This window comes from Aythya ferina (genome assembly GCF_964211825.1).
Source record: "Aythya ferina genome assembly, chromosome: Z".
NCBI lineage: Eukaryota > Metazoa > Chordata > Aves > Anseriformes > Anatidae > Aythya > Aythya ferina.
This window is the reverse complement of record NC_140299.1, coordinates 26,544,772-26,562,147: the sequence shown is the minus strand read 5'-3', so window position 1 is coordinate 26,562,147 and position 17,376 is coordinate 26,544,772. Positions and strand designations below refer to the sequence as shown.

General features: G+C 39.0%; 1 long non-coding RNA gene across 1 annotated transcript; it reads right to left on the bottom strand.

The window, feature by feature from the left end:
- Positions 1 to 1,613: 1,613 nt before the first annotated feature.
- LOC311427530 lies at positions 1,614 to 11,329 on the bottom strand. The gene is made up of 3 exons (XR_014687403.1): positions 11,051 to 11,329; positions 2,591 to 2,702; positions 1,614 to 2,343 (listed from the first exon to the last, which is right to left on the bottom strand). It is a non-coding gene; the product is annotated as an uncharacterized lncRNA (long non-coding RNA).
- Between the last annotated feature and the right edge of the window lie 6,047 nt (positions 11,330 to 17,376).

Sequence of the window (17,376 nt, the reverse complement as noted above, 5' to 3'; positions counted from 1 at the left end):
CTGAATGTTTTGAAAATATTATTAGATACAGAGAGGTAGAAGTGGATTTTGTATGCCTCTATCACATGTTCGGGAACTTCAATGCCCTTGTGCAGATTTATGGTGTTTCACTGTCCAGTTTGATGACATGTGATGTCTATCCACTCCTCCAGGCCAGGGGCCACAAGACCTGCAGTGAGGCAGCTGCACAATTTTTAGTCTCTGAAAGTCCTGTTGGTCTGTGAAGAGGAGTTGAGCAAAATGAAAGTTTGTAAATAAAAGAAGTGACTAAAACTGCTCCAGACAGCTGCTATAGGAGGTAGCAGGTGGTGAACCTACCCAGAGGCCGCAAGAAACATTAATATTTAAAAGGTCTTACATTTCACCTCAGATAAATGTGCAGCACTATCTGTTGCCTTAAGGGAGTGTGAGGCATAGAAATCAGAATGAATGAATTAGAAAAGGGCCTTCTCTTCTTCATAAGAGAAATGGTTTTCTTATGGCACATCCCCAGACCTGTTTTCTATTGTCCCCATCTCATCAATATTGGCACAGAGCCTACCAGGCTCCTGATAACCTTCCCCACCACCAGCATTTGTCCAGGTCACAGCAAGACAAATAAATTAAGGTAAGTTCTCCAAAACATTAAATAAATAAATAAATAAAGTAAGTAAGTAAGTAAGCAAGCCTCAAATCTGTCAGGGCTGGTTCTGTTGCATGAGGCTATCATGATAATTTTGGGAGTTGGCTGTCATCTTGTCACAGCAGTTTCAGTGGTGACACAGTTTCACAGCCTGCTGCTTTCATAGAACTATGTGTCTGTAGCCATCACCATATTTTGCAGTTTAAGCATGTGCCACCCAATTCTTTGTCCCGTTCTGGGCATTGCTTATAACCAGAGAGTGTGATCCTACTCTGTGAAACTCACATAAGCTCTACTGCTAATACAAGCTTTGGCAATTGAAAAAAAAAAAAAAATTTAATTTAAAAAAAAAAAAAAAGTCAAGTTTGCCCTTTTACCAGTTAGCATTGCTATCTTTAGAATTAAATACACATCTCCACCCAGTTTGGGTAAAAGCTCATACAATGGTATTTTAATATTAAATCTTCCAGTCTTCTAGGTTTACATACTGGTCTTTTGTCTTCTTTGGCAGGAAGAGATACATTGTGGTTGGGCTTTTCTTTTCTTTTTTTTTTTTTTTTTTGCTTTAACTGTTGGAGCTAGTCAGGTGCTGCATTGATGGGAATAATGTTTATTAACCTGCCACTCAAAAAGACATTGAAAGATTAATTATGAAGTTTTGTTCAGTGTGTTACGAATCACCGTGTTTAAAAACCAGACTTGCTGCACAAGTATGTCATTCTAGACAGACACTAAGCATTTAAAATTAAACAGCTTTTTTAGAAAAAATATATCTTCCACAGGAAAAGTGCTAGTAAGTTTCAGTGTTTCCTACCTTAAAGGCTTTAAATCTTATTCAGCAGTAGAAAATGGCATTTTTATAACATGGAAAATTATTTTCTTTTTTTATTATTAGAACAATTAGTTCTAGTTATGCTTACACTTATGTCTTACACAATAGCATGCTATAAATTGTATGGTATTTTGTATGATATATGAACGCCCTGTAAAATTAAAAAAAAAAAAAAAACACAACTGTGGCATGAGTTTGAAATGACATCAGCAATTATGAGAATACTACTGATGAGCTAAGCAGTGGTTTGAGAACACTGTATTTGTACCAGGTTCTCTATCCTTATAACTGCCAAGTCACTGTCTTAAAGAACACAAGAAAATGCTGTCTGTAAAATTAACTAACTTTTTTTCTAGAATGCAAATTCCTGGAATCTTATAATTATATGATGCTAATTTCTGATTGGCCACCAGTGCTTAATCATCACCAGGACTTTTTCCCATTTTGTTTTTAATAACCTCAATTCAAGCAGGATATATTCTGATGCATTTAAACACTTGGACACGGCACTAATTTCTCTTACGAGACATTTTAAAGCTACGTCAAAACCAGCATGACTTATAGTCTGTACAGAAAAAACATTTTGTCACAAAATCTAATATCTTAATACAGTCTGTAGATAGTGGTTATGTTCCTGTCTCCCTGAAGATCATATCTGTCCAAGAGTGTAAACACACAGTTTTTGTCCTTGTAGATGTTCATCATAGAATCACAGAATGGCTTGGGTTGGAAGAGATCTTAAGGACCATCCAGCTCCAACCCTCCCCCCCGGCCATGGGCAGGGATACCTCCCACCAGACCAGGTTGCTCAAAGCCCCATCCAGCTTGGCCTTGAACACCTCATGGGATGGGGCATCCACAGCTTCTCTGGGCATCCTGGCAGTGCAATCTAGCAGGTGAGGAGAGGAAAAAAAAAAAAAAGAGATCTTGAGAACAGATTTCAATGTGCATTCACTGTGAGAATTCTGTTAGAGGTCTGAAAGGTTGATTGAAGCCATCAGAGACCTCTCAGATATGAGCACAGATGGTCTGTTATGACTGCAATTTCTATTGCAGTTACAGCTGCACATTGCATACACAGGTGGGACTCAGCTGCCCAGGCTAAGTGTGAAACCATATTTTCTGTTGATATTTACCTTGATTTCAACTGTGAGTTGCTGGAGTTCAGCCCAATAGACATAGGCAGATTCCATTCAGGGCAGGGCAGGGATTCAATCTGCTGCACAAAATTATCACCTTGGGGAAAGACTGAAAAGAGAAGAATGAGCCAGAAACTCCAGAGAAAAGGAGCAGCTGCAGAAGCCACAGGCCTTTCTGCTTCAGGTCTCTTCTTGTCAAATTTTGGCTTCTCAGTCAAGTCTGATCTTCAAGCACCTCCAGGGTTAGGCAGCACCTTTGCTAGGTGAATGCCAGTCACTTTACCAGGGGTAATTCTGAATCTTCAGAATTAACTTAAAAGTTCTCCAGTTCAGAGCATGCTATGGATTATACCAAAAACACACAGATACACACAAAGAGTGCCTGCAATTCTGGGAGAACACAGTCATTACCTTATGCCTACTGTCATAGTTGCAAGAATTCATGTTTGGATAGAAGACTGATTAAATCACCATTTGAGGGGATGAATTAAAGCTATCCTTCCCTCTTCTGCCCTGAGAAGCTTCAGCCAATTGCCTGAGAATTGTAAGAGTTATGGCCAGCTAATCTGCACATGCCCAGCTTCAATCAGCAGTGAAATATACCAGTACTTGTACAGACAACCATGAGGGTACCTGGGAAGGCACCAGGGTCAGGGAATGGGGTGGCAGAGTGTAACATCAAGGCCATGGAAAGAAGCTGAGGTGATACAAAGAGAAGGTAAGTAGCATTTAGGGCATACACAGCACAAATCCTTTGAGAAATCAGGCTTCATTTGTTTCAAGGATCATGGTATGACCTGTTGAATTATGCTGCACACATAAGCAAAGACAGTGGGAAGGGACTCATAATACATACATGCTTTGTGGTACACTGATGCAATAGAAACACATTTAAATTTGTGCCATATTAAAAAGAAGTGACACTATGAATACTGATCAAAGCACAACATCATGCCATCCTATGGAAATAGTCTTGGTCTAGACAGTCTGAGCAGACTCAGCTCATTAAAGAAGACACCACCCTCAGCCAAGAATTTAATGAGGACTTTCACAACACCCAGGCAAACATCCTAACTGGAACATATAAATGTCTGCATTGATAGCAAACAGTGCTCTGTTCTCTGCAACTGGAAGTGGATTTTATCTTCAAAATTAGCAAGAAATCAGGGTCTCTGAAGCATGATTTTTATTAAATTTTTCTACCAGACTGTGAGCTCCCAATCACTGTACTTTTGTTGACTAGAGAAGACATATATTGAACGCCAAGTGAGAAGAACCACTGACCTCAATCAAAGTAGAAGCCCGACAGTTATTTTGCATCAAAGTTTGCTTATCCAGAAGCCAACCATTAAATCAGACAAGCATCAGCAGCATAGTGTTGTCCCCCAACAGACTGCTAAGAAATTGAGGATCTCCACCAAGGATACAGTACACAATGTCATGTCATTTGCAAACAAAGTTTACACATAGTCTGGATATAGATCAGAGTCCATTATTTCAGCAACCTTATCCTAGGAAGATTTGAGAAGAGCTTTAGTATATAAAAGAGTTAAAAGTTTGGCACCTCATCCATACCATCTAGCACTGCCAAACTTTCATATATCACTTAAGATTTAAAGGACTACTCCCTCTTCCCTCTCCCTTAAGGTGCCTTTAAGTAACTTGTTCAAGAGAACTTTATATTTTTCTCTTTCAAGCTGTTTAATTTGAGGAGTATGTAACCAGAGTCAAAAAATATCAGGCAAACAATGGCTAATAAGCTAAAATGTTATGAAATTCCAAACATTAGTATAGCTCTACTAAAACTAACCTCTGTGGAACTTGCTGCTTCTTATTGGCATATTGACATACATGTAATTCAAAATATTATAGTTTCCTGAAATCTGGACAAACTCTTATCTATATAATTTTTGCATTTTCTGTAGTAAAACAGTGGACCTGGCAACTTTGAAAAAGCTCTTTCTGAATACAAATTTTGCATCCAACTTCAGTTTTCAAAGGAGAGCCATCATCCCAACCAGGTTTCCCTGACAATGGTTTGGCTTGATAGTTGAATGTTTCAAACAAAGCAGATGGTTGTGTGTCTTTTGTCTCCTCTCCCTTTCCCTTTCCTATTCAGCAATACCATAGAGCTGTTCTGTAGCATTATGGAAACATACTGTTAAAAATCCAAGCAGTCTTCATTAAAGAAAACCTTTATACTTTTGCATTCTGCAACCAGCTCTTCATTTGTCACTGTGGGCAACGGCCTTCCAGAATATTTTTTACTCGTGATTAGACATTCAACAACCAAGTTGTTTCTTGCCTGCTCACTATAAACAACAACCTGTAATAACACAAATAATAGAATTAAGTCATAGCACTGTCTACAGAGGTGAAATGCAACCTAATATACATAGGTAGGCCAAATGACAGAGCTGAGTACCTGGCTTATACCCCAAATAATGTAATACGAGTATCATGGAAAGTGAGAAGAGAAATATCTTATTCCACTGTTCACAATGACCACTTCCAATTTTCTCTATTGCATAGAAGGATCTCTTTCCATAGCCAAATTTCTGATTCTGAGAACTGTTTCTAGCACCTTGTCCATTGGGCCTAATGTGAATAGGATTAAAGAATTAGAAGGACAGGTTCAGAGCATGAAAAAGAGTAGGTATTCTCTTGTTTATACTATAAACTCAACATGGTGAAATCTAGCTGAGCTGAGTTATTGTTGGCCGCTAAAAGCAGCAGTAAATGTGAAGGCTGTTCAGTGATATGTGGATCTGTCTAGGACTTGAAAAACATGTATTCACCGTATTACACCACTGTGGATGACCCTGGGCAAATCACTTACCCTTTGACCCTAGTGTTCTTACCTGCTACATGGGGAAAATGAGCATCATGCTACCCTACAGAAATATAAAAATAGGCTGATTAGGAATTTTATGTCTACTTAAGAGACTTTTCCCTATGAAATCTTTGATAATTAAGATGCCAATAGAAAACCCAGAAAAGCAAGATGAAATGTATCCCTATAGAATACGAACATATTTCAGTTAAAAGTATAAGCTATGCAAGACAGCATCTCAGTAAAGCCAAGACAACCTGAACTACGTACAAAGGCCATTTGAGCTCCAACAAGTTGTTCTAGTCTCTCTCTTAAAAAGATGCTTACAGACATCCTTCCCAGGGTGAAGAATTCTGGGAGGTGTCACTCACATTGCCTTTGGCTGACACCAAGTTGAGCTGGGCTCTACAAGAGTATGTAAACAGATTAGGGAAATTAAGATGGCTTGCAATTTACATGTGTGCTGTTCCGTAAACATTCCCTATAAACCCATCCCACCCATCATTTTACTGACCAGCAATTTCATGCACACCACATTTTTGGCATCTTCCTTTCTGAGACAGACTGACCCTCTGCTGCCTGTGTCTCATCTGTGCATCGCAGGGAGACATGCCAACCTCTGGCTTCCAACACTGTCAGGCTGTGTTAGCCAATAAAACTTCATAAACTGAAGAGTGGTTTTCTCAGCTGGAAATAGTTGTATTGATAAACTACAGATTTTAAACTTAGAAACAAATACATGCAGGAGCCATTGTCATTCAGAGTGTATTCCTGGTATCCACTGACTTGCAAGCTGAGAAGATTTCTAATTGTTCAAAATATACTAAAATGCATTTATACTGCACTACAGTCCAGCTAAGCCCCTGAACTAAGAAATATTCCAACCCATCTGTTCACGTCTTTCTCACACAGTGAACAAAATAAAGCATAGCATGGCACTCCTGAGAAAATCAACTTTCTCTACAGCAACAAGATTGGTCTTCATCTTCAAAGTTTTGTCATGGTAGTCTGTCCGTTTAGAACTAGCAGCTTGTGTGATAGACAACTTGTGGCAAATCAGTTTCCCCTACTTCAAATCAAATATTAGGGGAATATGTATTTTTAGTCTCTTAAAGAAATCAATGAGATGGATGTATATTCCATGATATTTAGAATTGTGGCCATTTACCCCCAGTAAATAACTTCCTAAACTATGGCATATTTGAGTTTAGACAAAAACAAGACTACAGCCTGCTTTACTCAACAGTTTGTTTTTGTTTTGTTTTGTTTTCCAGCCTGTTGAGTATTTTCTTTTTATTTTCTTTTGTAAAATAAATTTTAAACCTAATAAGACTAAACTCATAAAAAGACTCTATCTCATTAAAACTTTTGAGACTACTATGCTAATTTTCCTCAGACTTGGATTTTCTCCATTAAAGCTCAATGAAACACTGTCTGCCAGCTGTCTGCTCTGCAAGATCATGAACCAGTTGCACAGAGGCTGCTATACAAAGTGAAGAAAGCTTTTAATAAAAACTCTGCAATGCACAGCTCTTTCAGCATCAGTAGGTGAGTAATCCCTCAGCTGGACCAGCTGAGAGCAAGATTTGTAAGCTGTACACCCAGTGGTATTGTTTGTTTGTACTGCAGTAACACTTAGAAGTACAGCTAGGGAATAGGACCTGTTTTTCTAAATGCTGTATTTTCTCATGCATGAGGAAGAGAGGTACGTCTTTTGAGAAACAGCAGGAATTTATAGCCACACATCTTAATGCAGAAGAAACTAGAAGCAGAGATCCATAAATAAGAAGATTCTCACACCTCTTCTAAGTTGTCTATGCCTAACATCAAAAGCAATTGCAGAATTAAAACTGAAACAGAATGACAATGTACCACTAATTAGAAGGTTCCTTTTCCCAAGTAAGTTATTTCACTCAGAAAATCCCAACAGACTCTTTCAGTTTTCTCCTCTTCTCTCTAATGTAACGTACTACATCAGCACACACATTATAGGTCCTACTTCGTTCACTGACTGTCATCAGAGGACTGAGCTGTAGCTTGTCAACACCTGTTGCAACCAGCACTGAAGCCTACCACCAAAAGGCTAAATGAGAATGTGATGGTCAGATTTATGATGCTATTTAGTTAAGGTTCCTCTTGATTCACAGCTTATAAATGACTACAGTCAACACAGGAAGTGAATGCTAATTGCACCGCTGCTAGTAAAATGCTACAATACAAGTTGAGAATAGGACACCACAGGGAACATGTACAATAAAATAAGTTAAATCTGATGAACCCTGAGGTTTAACATTACAGGAAAAAAAACAATAATAAAAAAATAAGGACGCCTACTAGCACACCTTGATTCCTTGATTTATGCCTGACTTAATGAGATGGCCTCATTATTCAGTTGCTTTTCTGAATAAATTTCCAGTGAATGAATTTGTCAAGATCTGGAACCCTGTTAACATAGAAATCCAAGCTCTATCAAATTCTTCCTTTCCACAGAACTCAAGCTTTTATTTTGAAAGTACACCGTGAGCTGTATTTTGTGCCTCACATTTGTATTTTCATGATTTTCACCTACATAGTTGCCAATTCCACAATTAGTATGATTCTTTGATTCTTACTGTCCTACTGATACACATATGAGGCATCAGACTGCAGGCTGAAAATAAAGGCAAGCCAGCCCATTTATTGACAAATAGACATAAAAGGAGCTGCACAGTGATGTGTTAAAACTTCTCAGATGAGAGACAGTTTGTAGCCCAGAGAAAGGTTCATAAACATCCTAAACCACTGCCCACCAATGCATTTCCCATAACCCACCTTATTACTTCTCACATTCAGCAAGCTTTAGAAGTTAGGTCCATGTAATTAATCCCATTTAAAGACCAGTCTAGTCAATTAATGAAACTAGGCTTCATGGGAACACCTCTGACTAAGGCAGGATTACATTCCTGGGTTCCCCACTCCTCTATGTTGAGTCACACAACAGCTCTTCTACCCATACCCAGTAAGGTCTCTGTTGGGCAAGGACAGGGTTCCAGAAATGAGTCAGGCATCTGCCAGTGAGTACATTTAGCATAAAAGTGAGTCAAAAAAACAAACCGAACAACAACAACGATAACAAAAACAGGTTGGTCATTGGAATGAACAGAACCAAAGCTTTGGGTGCTTGATTTGGAGATCCTTAAAAAATAAATAAATAAAATAAAATAAAATAAAATAAAATAAAATAAAATAAAATAAAATAAAATAAAATAAAATAAAATAAAATAAAAACACGCTGTCTCAAAATCTGAGCATTTTAAATACTTTCAAGGTTTAGGAACACAAATCATCAAAAGCTTTAAAAAACAGGACTCACGGAAATTCACACATTTTTATATGTTAGGTTGGCAAAGGCTACCTGTGATTTTCAGTTCTTTTGTAATCAGCTTTCCACTTCAACTTTCCTTGGGTCTCGTTGGTTTTACTTGAATCAAAGCAATGCTTGAATTCTAGCCATTCATCTTTTTTTATACCTTTGTCCCCATACTTTGATATCATAACTGACACTTAAGTTTAGTTCTAAATGTATACTGCTGCATAGAAAGTCAAGCTAAAGAAATTGTGTATTAATACACAGTTTGGATGATTTGATATGAAACCTGGATAGTATGATGCAAACATTATAATCTAATTATACAAGATTTCCTTTGCATTTTGCAAGAAAGAAAAAAAAAGAAAAGACTTCAGTAATGCATTTCATTTAAGTGTATCTTCTCACATTTTTGGTCTGAATATTTGTTCTATATGTTATTTAAACTGTATAGAAATTATGTATTTAAAAGGAAAGAAATCTTAACGGTTTGTTAGCCAATAGTCAAGATAAATGAAATCTCTTTTCACTGAGTACTTTCAGCACTAAGCTTATCAGATCACTACTGGCTAAACACTTGCAATACGGAGGGCCTCAGGCTACAGAGCAAAGTGTTTCCTGAAGTGATTAATGTCAGCCCAAGGGGAGAGAAAACAGTGTAACACTTAAAATTAGAATAGAAAATAACAAAATGAAACTCAGCTAGTTGCACTAATGCCAATGATGATGTATTTATGAGATAGCCTGAAGACATCAATAGCATGTCACACTACAAAACAAAGAAACAACAGGAAGAAAAAAAAAAAAAAGACACACAAAAAGCTAACCATTTGTACTAGACGATAGGCAGATTATATCGATGTATTCTTGTGCTGCTCTTTTAGACCAAAAATACATTAATGATCACATTGAAATTAATGATCCAGATGTATCTGTTGTACATGTAGTAAAGTCCAGAGAGCTATAACCAAGAATGAGCAGCCTACATAAAGACTGTAGTAACTTCATAAAGGCTTGTGTGATCCCTTCTTTTCCTTTCTTGATGACCTCAAAAAGAAAAGCAATATTTGCTTTTATTGAAAATAAATAGGGTTCTTCTACTGAAACTCCTTGACCAGCAGATCCCTTCTGACTCCTGGTATATTAGCCAGCTCACAATGTGATCCAAATCATGGCAGAACCTCCCACTGTATTTCAGCAAGAATTGTGTAATTATATCACTATAAAATATTGCTCAGCAAAAGGCAGTTGATCTAGATTCTTAAGACAATTCACCAAATTTGCTGAAGACTTCAGAGAAGTTCCATCAGGGCTCTATTTCTGTTCCTTATATTTAGACTGCATCTTGCCTCCACTCAGTGCAGCCTATCTTTTGGGAGCCAAGTCTGGAGACCTTTTCATAAACAACCTTTTGTCAGTTACCATGTACTACAACAAATCCCAAATGTTGCCTGAAGTTTTGCAGGAGCAAATGTTAATCCTCCATAGCAATGACTGACATACTTGGAAGACAGGGCTCCTGACCATCTTTAAAACAATGCAGTGTAATGCATCAGAAAAAGAAAGTAGTTTTAACTATATTTACTGATGTTAATTTCCAAAGTAACATCATCAGGAAGTTATGTTAACAGTTTAGTGTGGACAATAGACACAATGTCAGAAATAAATCTCCTGATAGTCCACACCAACAGTATTTTGATTTGTACTTCAGGTGGTCTCAGAGCATGAGATCCCTTTTGTATGAAACTAAACTAAAACCTACAATCTGAGAGCACTCTTAGTACTGTTTAAGCAAAAATGGGCTTTCAGCTCACAGGACCAGAGTGGATCTTCTAAGATGTGTAATATAAACACACAGACAAACAGATGGTTGATAAATGGATAGGTAGTAGATATGTAAATAGACAACACAAAATGCACAGTGTAGATGCTGATATTCAGCACCAGATATTTCAGTACATTCTATACATTTCATTGTGCCATTTACCAACCTAGTCATTTGAAGAGATCCTATATGCACATTTTAAAATATTTGAAAAAGTTATTCAGCTATATTTACTACTTAAATAACAGGAATAGTAGGACTTTTAACAAAGTTAACATTCTATACAGAAGAAGGCTTCTGTCACATGCAAGGGCCTCACCAGAACCTATCAATTCATCTCTTGGAGAGTTAAGACCTACATCAAGCATCTGGCAAGAGAACTCAGGCACCTATACACAACAAGTTCAGCCTCTACAAAGTCCCACGGTAATTCTACATCTTTAGTCACCTTACCTCAATTTTTCTCCCACACAGCCACCAGCAACCATGTCTACAGATGCAAATCTCCGGCTGAGAGCTTCAGTGGCAATGTCTGAAATAAAACACAACTAAAATTAGAGTTGGACCCTCTTCTTTTGCTCAGCACATGTATTCATCATACTGCACTCATCAGGACTCTCAAATAGGTATTAGAGCATAGTGAGACTCCAAACTGCCTGTCACCCCACTTTCTTTCTCCTCCTTTCTCTCATTCCTGCTTTTGTTCACTAGTTTCCAGTTCCTTGGCACTTTGTTGAGTCCCTCCCAAGCTGATTCACATTGCTAACCCAGTGGAGAACTGTTTAGTTTTTTTCTTTCTGGAGTGGGTGAGGGATGACTAAGTTAATGTTCTACAGGATGAGTGGACTAAACTGACTCTCAGGGACAAAAACAAAACAAGGACAGAAAGTGCATAGCCGTGAGGGAGACAAAGAGGAAGAAAGTCCTCCTCCTTCCAGACACAAGTAGCTCTCACGCTGAGTCACCTGTAACACTCAGCTTGAGTTCTATCAATATTTCACAATATCAACACGCAAGGTATAGCCAAAAAGATTCTCTTCCTCCATGAGTACATTGCCACAGAAAGGCCGTAGTAAGTCACAAGTTGCCTTCACTTCTCAGTACCTGTTCCTCCCAGCAGAAGCCATTTCAATTAGCCCGCAGCTGAGCAGCATTCCCACCTCAATTATGTGCTTTCACTAACCCTTCCCTGTCCAGCACTGGTTTTGTATACACTGTATCAGATGTATACCCTTCTATCATCTACACTTTATAATAATTTCCCTATTACACCACAGAGACCAAACCTACATATGCCATTTAATGGATTAATTGACTTTACAAAGTATTGGAGCTGAAACACTTAATTATCATTAGGATATTTCTAGTACTAAGGACTCTTCACACACAGAGTGGTGAGACAATTGTTGTCAAGACAGCAGAGGGATTTTTGTGTTTCCTCCAATTACAAAATTAATATTTTGTTGTATTTCTCCATATTTGAAATATTAAGAAAATGGAATGATGAACTTATCATCAGCTCTGATGATCATTTTCTAGCAGCTTTTGTACAACAACTCAGTTGGCTTGTTAACACTGGAAATACTTAAAAATATAAGCTGAATTTGAATACAGATGGATGCAGTCTCCTCCTGGACAGTCCAGTTCTCAGATGAACATTTTTATTCTCATTTTAGTTTATGTTATTTTGGAAACATATTACCCTTTCAGTAATATGGTAATGGTTGGAAATAGGGGAAGTATTCCTTATACACTTATCATTACAGTAATTTAACAACGACAGTGTGATTAGTAAGACTTCCCAGTGCACACATCAAAGCCTAAGACGCCCTAGCAAGTTTCTCCTCTTGTACCATTCTGGAGTGGGACCAGTGCAGCAGAACCCCACATCTTCTCCTCAACACACCCTTCTGATGCATCCAGCCCCACAGCTCCCAGATGCAATAGCCCTGTGCTCAGCCTCAGGGAGCCCATGATCTGACCTCTTATGTCCATGTTGCCATTCCAGATAATCCTTGACTAACTAGGATGCCCTGCATACCAGGAATGACATAGGTTTTTCATAAAATCACAGAACAAGTCAAATAAATAAATAAATAAATAAAAACAACTGCAAGAGGAAAACAAGACAGACCCAGAGAGATGAAGCTGCAAACTGTGTAATGAGTAGGTCTATAGGGTCCTGGTTGAATGTTCACCCCATAACAATTACTTTTGATTGCTTCAAAACTTTTCCAACTCTTGGCTCTTGGTTTGGACACGAATTTCACACTACCTACACATTTTGAAGTAGAAACCCTAGGTAAACATGCCTGAACCCTATAAAAAAAAAAAAATAAAGACTAATAAGGCGTTTTTTTTTTTTTCCTGTTCAAAATCAACAGTACTTTGCAATCAAACAAGCCTTTTGTGCAGAGATATCTAAGTATCCTGGTTAATTTAATACTATTGTAAATTGTGAATGTACAAACCCTGTTTGGGTGAGTAAATAACATTTTACAAAATTTCCTTGAATATGAAGCACTGCCAGTAGTAATTCCCTAGAATATTGTGCAGCATTCTGCTATCTCTGTTTGAAAGGGACATTGGAAAACTGAAGAAGCGGGAAAGAATCACAGATGTGTTAAAAAAATACAATTGTGAAAGGTTCTAACACAGTGTGAGAAATGCCGGATACTAAAGCACTTTTTAGTTGGTTGGAAAAAGCACTGCAAGAAACAATAGCTAAAAGGTGAAGCCAGATATTCTCAAAGAAGATATGTCTAAAAATGTGGACTAACTTCAACAAGCTATCAGAGGAAGAGTAGATCCTCCTCTCTCTCTGCTTTGAAGTCAAGCCCAAAAACCTTTCTGTAGAAACACTGGAAGACATTCAACTCAGCCAAATGCCAGTGTGCAAGTAAAATGTAGTGGCCTGAGTAACACTCAGGGTTAGTTTAGAAATCCAGAGATCTGTCCCAGACTCCGCAGGACTATGACTGACACCAGCTAAATTAGAACTAGGATCAGGCTGTGTAAGTTCATTAACTTAGTGAAAAGAGACCTAATGAATAAGTAACTCCGCAAACACCCAGCACAATGATTTCTATTTGCACAATCAAAGGCCCCTCACTCCAGCTGCTTGTCAGGCAGCCGAAGCCTGTCATTCACCCCTTTGTACCTCTACCCATTGTTCAAAAACCCTTTTCTTCTGCGGAGCAACCCCTGATTTTGTTCTTATGGAGAAACCTTTAAGAGCTGCGAGAGAGAAAGGGAACCTTTAGCTCAAAACAAAGGGGGATAGAGCTTCTGCCAGCAGGAGGCTAACAAGCAAATGACAATTTCTATCTCCAGGGTCTAAGCACAATCTCTCCAGGCAGTGTCAAGCCCTGTGTCAGCTCGCTGCCCCGCCAGGCTTCCACAATGCCTCAGGATGACTGTTTCGGAGAACAAAACCCTCCATCCCTTGGGAAATTGGCCCAGCTAGCTCCCAGGCCCAGCGCTGCCTCGCACGGGGCCTGCGGCATGGTGCCCCCCACACCGCTGGGCCCGGATAAAGCCAAGCTGCTGCTGTGTGCAAGCACCGATAAGGTGACAGAAGCAGAGACATGAGGCTCCATCGACCAATCTGTGTCCTGCCTTAACAGTCACTATATTGTAAAATATCGTGAAATAATCTGTGCCAGATGAAAACATGACTCGAATTTGTGCAGCGCAAAACAAGCCCTGAGAAGAAAGTCCAGGGAGCTGCGTGGCTGCGCTGAGGCAGGCCACTTAGCACTGGGAAACTGAGCCAGCTGCAGGGGGCTCTTCCACTAAGCTTTCTAGGCAAGAGCTTCGTATTAACTGGGAGGAGAGGAGAGAATCACTTCTCTGCAAAGCATCTCCGTTATAACCACCTAAAGAAAAGGCAGAAGGGTTCTTCTCCAGTTGTAAACAGATAAAGTCAAAAAAAAAAAAAAAAAAATACTAGTTCAATCACAAGATGGAAGAACTGCACAGGAAGCACTTCTTACACACACACACACATGCCCTATGGATGCATCACAGGAGAAAAAAGATCATACAGAGGTGAATGCACTGCACTTGATATAGCATGCCAGGACCTGGTTCAGAAGCACGGGGAAAGGTCACAGTGCCAGTGACTCAGCACCCGTGGCATTCGGCGCTCTTTCTGAGAAACCATAATTCAGAGTCATTCCGAGTTGTCTTCGTCCAGACTTTTTCTGATGACACATACATTTTTCTCTGCCTGCTCCCTTTAATTTTTCAAATTCCTAGACAACCACATTTGTAACTACAGAGAATGGTTCTAGAATGAGTAATGAAGTGAGACTGTTTCACCAACTGTATATAAAATGTTGTTCTAGATGAAGCTTGAGTTCTGTGATAATGCAGTGTTGGGCAATCATCTCCTGTGAGTAATGTTACTGGCTTCAAGGAAAGCATGAATTTTGCACAACTCAGGTGAGAATGAGTCTCCTGTTAACTGCCAAGGGGATTGCGAGCTTTTATATTCAGACCTCAAACATAGGGGAAAAACAGACATCAAGAGATGCTATGGTCAGATTCATCAAAGTGAACCAAGCAAGAGTGTCTCCTTTACATGTTCTAACAACTGTACTCTTTATTTCCAAATGGTCTTTCAAGACATTCTTCACAATTGCTTTGATACAAATAATTTTCTTTCTGCTTCTGCAAGACAGCAAGTAATATAATCGCTTTTTTTTTTTTTTTTTTTTTTTTGTGATAAGAGCATCTAAAAGGGTAAAAGCTATTCTTTTTAGTGAAACTGACCTCTTAATGAGTACAAACAAAAAGACCTTTAAGTGATCCTTTGCCAACAGCCCCCATGCCTGTTACCAATTTCAAACACTTTATGTTCCCCCTCCAGAAAAGCTTTGTATTGTTTCCCATTCATTAGAAGATGGCTATTGTAAATAGCACTTCCAACATTAATATTAAATACAGAAAGAAATACGTTCAAACCAGGTTATGGCTGTAAGGCAAACTGACAAAAGCCAGGAAATTCATAAGTTAAATTCAGTCTGCTCAGGCTGTTGTGAAAACAAACACGGTGGAGTTAGCAAGGTGCCCAGGGTCAGTGCAAAGTGCTCGTTTCCTGGCTTTTGTCAGCCGGTGTCAAAACATCAGCCTTACCTAAATACCAGATTTGCTGGTTTTAGAAATGGCCTTGCACTTGGAGACAAGGGAAAGAAGCAGGAGCCCTCCACTCACTGCTGGTGCCAAGCTGCTGGGAAGCTCTTTACCCACCTCTATCAGCTGTGTCCCCATGGCTGGGCTGGATGCTCCGCAGCGAGGCCGTGTGATGCTGGGCCTCCACCTCATGAGCATCACAAGCATTTTTGGGTAGGTGTATACGCTATTTTTTAAGGACGATGCTATATGCTTGCCAGAGTGGCCATGGGACAAGAGCCTTGACAAGGTGGAAGGACTGCTGGAACTGGCCTCAGCATGCAGGCTCATGCTCTCTTTTCTCTTTGATTTGTAGATGGCAGAAGGAAGAAGGCACACCTGTTTTTCCCGAGGAGGGACTTGGGCACATGCCATCCCTTACACTCAGGTGCAGCCCTTTCCTCGGCTGCAGCCCTGAGCACCCCCCAGGCAAGAGGCACCCACATAGCCCCAGGGACACAACAGCAGCTCAAGGAGAAAAATGAAGAAAATGGAGAAAAATGTTCATTTCCTTCTAATAAGAAAATCATTTTCATGAATGCTAACTTTACAGTCAGTATTGTAGTTAGATTTTCCAACAGGAAAAAAAAAAAGAATTTGGGGAGGAAGGTGGAACTTGCATAGATTTTTTTATTTTTATTTTTTTGCTTGTGTTGGAATAGTTTTTCTTGTTCCTATGTGGCTGTTTTTTTATAAGATCAGTGTGTTTTGGTACTTGTCGCTAGAAGAAGGTGGCAGTTAACCCCTGTGTTGCCCATGGGAGGGGAAGAAAAATAGCTAGGCCTAGATCCTTTTCTTTTAAACAATGCATTGGGAAAGTGTAGCAACATCTTAACTAGTATACTATTCAAATGGCTTCAAACCTCTGGCATTAAAAACGCACTGTATGTAGTTGTATTTATACTGATGCCTAGCAGTTTAAGTTAAATTGAAGAGAGGTTGAACTGAGCTGCAAGAAGGCTGTCAGTGCAGCTTTTTGGCCCAGTTCAGCTAACACCCACCTTTTTCTAAACCAGTGCAGATTTCACTCAGAATACCCTCAGGACACAATAAATATTTAATTGTATGACAAATATTTTATCTGCCTCAGGAGCTGACAGGAATACAGGGGGTCAGCTGAATGCAAGCTGAGAGAAAACAGGTGAGTCAATGCCATACTGAAATGTTAACTTATTATTCCATGACGCCCAGCCTTTGAAGGAATACATCTTTTATAACCTAAGAGAATAAGGAGGAGGCTGCTTATGGAATTACAGGTTCCTAGCTTCTAATTAGAAGGAGAGTAATTGCAGTGTCATTTATAGAGGTCTTAATAATTTATTTCATTTTCAGGACAGGTACTGAAATGCTGTATATTTATGCTGTATAATTTTCACTCATACACATAAAAATTCAAAATATTTTTCTTCCCACTACACATTTCCCTCCACTTTAACCCTTTACTTTATAGTAGATTTTGGCACCTTTCAAGCTGGGAAAAATAAATGACACAGGCTTTGAAAGTGGTAGAATAGAAAATCTGAGCTTCCCTGAAATTTTGCTTTTTCTTTTTTTCTTATATAACCCATAATTCTTTGAAGTTATACTAACTTGAGCTGACTTCT